The following is a 5,000-nucleotide window of genomic DNA, read 5'->3' as shown; positions in this document are numbered from 1 at the left end:
GAAATATTATCAATATCACATTTCAATTTTGAGTGATCGCGTCGTGGGAAGAACAACCAAAGCTTCTTGTCCCTTTTCTTTCGATGTGTTTTATTTTCATGTTTCTGACTGTTATTGCAATCATTTTTATCAGTGCTGATTATCGTTATTAGTCTTGCATATTGTTGTTTGATATTTGTTTGTTTATAAATGATGTTTGTGTTAGTGCATCGTGTAATAGCATCGACGTGTCTCGGGATCATAGAGACTTCAGAACTAGGATGAGAAAAAAAGAGATAGATAGATAGATAGATAGAGAGAGAGAGAGAGAGAGAGAGAGAGAGAGAGAGAGAGAGAGAGAGAGAGAGAGAGAGAGAGAGAGAGAGAAATAGAGAACCAGAGGGTGAGCAAGAGAGAGAGAGAGAGAGATCTACAAAGCAAAATAAAATATTTGTGATTCTCCTCCACTCACGACCCTGAGCGATTGTCTTCCCTCCCTTCGCCAGAAATAGACGCATGGCTGTAAATCTCTCCTTTTCCTGTAAGAGCTTTTGGCCTTGACCGCTCCCCCTTACCCCCCGCCCCCCTCATCCCCATACCCCCAACCACCCAAGTCCTCTGGACCTTTTATTTCTCACGCCTAGAACTTCCCAATAGTCTCTTAAAACATCGATGCAACGCCTTGTCAATGCATGGCTGTGTCTATCTCCCGTCTCTCTCTCTGCAAGTTGCACTCTTTCTGATTTGCAATTACGATTTTCCGATTTGCAGTTAAGAACGCAAGGCATCGGGAATGAGGTCAGTGACGTTTCTTCAATCGGAGCCCGTGTCTGTTTACGTCAATAGGGAGTCGCGGAGACTAGTCTCTCTCTCTCTCTCTCTCTCTCTCTCTCTCTCTCTCTCTCTCTCTCTCTCTCTCTCTCTCTCTCTTTTTCTCTCTATCGCTTATTTTCTCATTTCTCTTACTCTCTATCCTTCCTCCCTCGCCTCCCCCCACCCCCTTCTGTCTCTTTCTCTCCTCTCTTTCTCTCCCCTAGAAAGGCATATCAATTAAACTTCTCGCATATTTCAAACCTTAGACTTTGTTAAGTCCGGTTGATGTTTCCTTATATGCTGCAAGCTTCGGAATAATACCCGAACTCTATACTTTGGCTGTGCGATAAAAAGGACAGATCAGTGAAAAATGAGCACGAAACATGATACGCTCACTGAGCACGAAAGAGGATACGCATATACAGATGAGACATACAATACGCACCAACACACCCACACATCTACTCACCCTCCCACAGACAAATACACATACACACTTATGCACATATGTACAAAGACTCTCTTTCTCTCTCTTTCGGTCTCTCTCTCTCTCTCTCTCTCTCTCTCTCTCTCTCTCTCTCTCTCTCTCTCTCTCTCTCTCTCTCTCTCTCTCTCTCTCTCTCTCTCACACAGACTTACAGAAAGGGGCATCCGTGAAGGTGCCGCCATGAGGGCACGGCCAACTTGGGTGACCTGGTTTCGCTTTCCGTTTATCGCCGACTAGTAATTACTCTGGAAGGTGACTCTTCAGGCCTCAGCTACCCACCCCGTGACATATATATATATATATATATATATATATATATATATATATATATATATATATATATACATATGTATGTGTGTGTGTGTGTTTACGTAAATATGTGTATGTGTGTGTGTGAGCGTGTGTGTGTATATGTGTATGTGTGTGTGTATGTGTGTGTCTGTGTATGTGTATATATATATGTGTGTGTGTGTGTGTGTGTGTGTGTGTGTGTGTAGGTTGGGGCGTAGAGTTTAACAATTTCTTGCGTTTATCTTTAGCATTACATAAGTTTTTTTTCGCTAATACCATATAATTCATTCTACGACATTGTTGAGGTACTAATTCTCGTCAGCTAGTCAAAGGTTTACATCCCCAACTTAATAAGCGCCCATCATTTAGTATTTTCTGCTCGTCGCCAAGTCTTTTAATTTCAGAAAGTCCTACAACATCCCGTTTGAAAAAAAGGAAGTACCTCCTGTAGTGTCAGATGATCAAATTCTGTTCGCGAAGTCATTATATGCGCAAAGGTTATCAGCGTAAAGCGGTCTTGTTCCCACATCATTGAATGTGTTTCTCGAAAAAAGATCGGGGAGAAAATGGATTTGTAAATCGCCACCCGGTGTTAAATGCGATATTGACTTCATATTCATAGACGGGAGTGACACCGTAAAAGACGTGAATGTTATTAATATAGTAAATCAAATCACACCTGAAGGGAAAGGAATATGCTTATATGGAAGCCACACATTAGTCTAACATAAATAACAAGGCGACAGAATTTAGTCTCAACATCCAAAGTAAGTGTTTTCGGGGAGGATCTTGACCGACCAAATGAACGGCCAGCTCCAGTAAGCTTTCGGTAGAAACAAAAAAGCTCGTGAAACAGCATAGGGACATGGGAATAACATCAATCAGTGACTAAACGAGCATTAGCAGAGATATTAGAGACAATAAACAAGAAGTAAGAAGACCACAAATTCATTATACAGAAAATACTTGAACCATTGATTTCAGACATCAGTATTAAGATAATAAAAAGTAGACTCGGAACAGGGAAAGATCAAAGGTATGCAGTAAAGAAACCCGATGGAGAGGTGACATAGAATAAGATGAAATTATCAAAGCTGTCGAAAACTTTTATAATGACTAACGACTAGCCACGGACGGAGAAACACAATAAAGGGAAATGTTCTAAATGGCTAAAATAAATAAATGGCTAAACGACTGTTAAGCACTGTAAGGTTGAAAAACACAATCATAAACTTAGTTCACTAAAAGCGGACATAAAAGATCTTTTGAATCACCGACTTACAAGTCAGTAAGTAATTTATAAACTGTTCACAAAAATCATCACAAACCACATCTCGGATACATTAGATTCAAAAACAGCCTAGCGAACAGGCAGGATTCCCGAATAAGAGAGAAAACAAGCGAATAAAAGAAAAGGCATTTATGTCGGTACTGATAGCGGCAGTTTTAGACACTGAATTGCGTAGGGGAGGTATATCGTAGAATATTAGATGTCGCTGAAATGGAACAACGACCATCAAGATCCGTGCAGACACCGACAAAATCCCAATGTAAAAAACGGGTTTGGTAGGAGATACCATCTTCCCAAAGTTGTTTACAGCTTGCCAAGAGGAAATATTTAAGAAGCTAGATTGGAAGAATAGAGGGATTAAATTAGGAGATGAACGCTTGAGCAACTTGCAGATGAGATTGTTCTCTTCGGCGAGTTTACAAAACATACTACAACAGTTACTAAACAAATTGAGTACTGAGAGTCTAAACATTGGCCTTAAAATGAACAGGAAAAAGAAATGGAAGCACTGAAAGAGTATTTATATCTAGGGCATCTCATACAGAACCATACACCCTGTCAAGCTGAGATAAATCGACGGATTAGGCTAGATTGGAATGCTTTTGGTACACACAGAAGTATATTATGTCTAAAGAGTAATGAGTAAGATCTCTAAAGAGTAAGATCTTTAACCAATGCGTCCTTCCCGTCATCACATATGGATCAGAAACAACACCTACGACTACAATTACTTGAATAGATATTAGCGAGGAATGGAAAAGCTCATGCTAGGAGTTATCTGATGATCATAATAATAAAGATCTCTCTCTCTCTCTCTCTCTCTCTCTCTCTCTCTCTCTCTCTCTCTCTCTCTCTCTCTCTCTCTCTCTCTCTCTCTTTCTCTCTCTCTCTCTCTCTCTCTCTCTCTCTCTCTCTCTCTCTCTCTCTCTCTCTCTCTCTCTCTCTTTCTCTCTCTCTCTCTCTCTCGCAACAAGAATCGAAAAAGATAAAACCAAGAAACCTCGTTTGGTTGCAATCCTTCTCCCCGGCCCTTGATGTCACTCAAAAGATTAGCTCAGCCAAAGATCTAATCACGGGGAGGACGACCAATCGTTGGCTCCCGATTTGGAATATGTAAAATCTGGAGAGGGAGAGATAATAGCCCTGTGAATAGCGGTCGAGAAAGCTGACTCGCAATTTCTTGAGAAAAAAACAAACAAACTGAAATTTACCTGTTGTGCTTATTTTCCGTTTCATAGGCTTTGATTTTTTTTTTCTTTTTCTTTTTTTTTATGAGGGCAGGGCGTCTTGTAATGTTTAATTTCATCAAGAACATTTTATTCATCTCTTTATTCATTTATGTAGTTATCTATTCATGTGTTTATTCATTTCATTTTTCTTTTTCTTCGGTTTAACTTATCTATTTCGCCATGAACTGCATATGCTGTCTCTAGTACGAGAACATATCCTTTGACAGTAACTGTATTGTGCTTATAACAGTCATAAAGCTGATTGTTAATAGAAGTCGTGATAATTCATAAACCCAATAAAAAGGAAGATAATACAGATGGTAACAACCACAACGAAGGCAGTAACAAGGACACAGTAACGAAACATAAAGATATGATGAGCAAGATAAAAAACAAAATGGACAAAATATTAGAATATGAAACCAAAGTGCATAAGCAATAGCAACAAGGATGCTAGAACCACCTCCACAAAATTCCACTGTAATGCAATAGCCACACTTCTTCGTTTCCTCTTTCAGGAGAATCAGTCGAGTTAGGTTGTGTGAACATCGAATGTGTGTTCGTACTGGTGTTTGTTGTATTTACCTTAGCTGTGTGGGCAAAAGCATTTATTGGAGAGAAAGAGTGAGGAAGAAGGGAGAGTGGGAAAGATAAAGAGAGAGTGGGAGAGAAAGGGGAAGAGAGAGACTTAATTCATTAGTTATAAATATGTGTTTAACATAAATGTTAATTCCACCACACAGTAATATGATATAGACATCGTCAATATCAAATAAATATGTAGATGAATTTGATATCAAAGTACTAATATCATATTGTAATGTTGCTTTTTGTTTGTACATGTACTAACCAAAGAGGATAATCCTTGGATGATGAATGAGCATATATGAATTGGATTTCCAACTATTGT

Source organism: Penaeus japonicus, unplaced genomic scaffold (assembly GCF_977035675.1).
Source record: "Penaeus japonicus unplaced genomic scaffold, GWHDUDI00000001_assembly GWHDUDI00000024, whole genome shotgun sequence".
NCBI classification, from domain to species: domain Eukaryota; kingdom Metazoa; phylum Arthropoda; class Malacostraca; order Decapoda; family Penaeidae; genus Penaeus; species Penaeus japonicus.
This window is presented reverse-complemented; position numbering follows the sequence as displayed.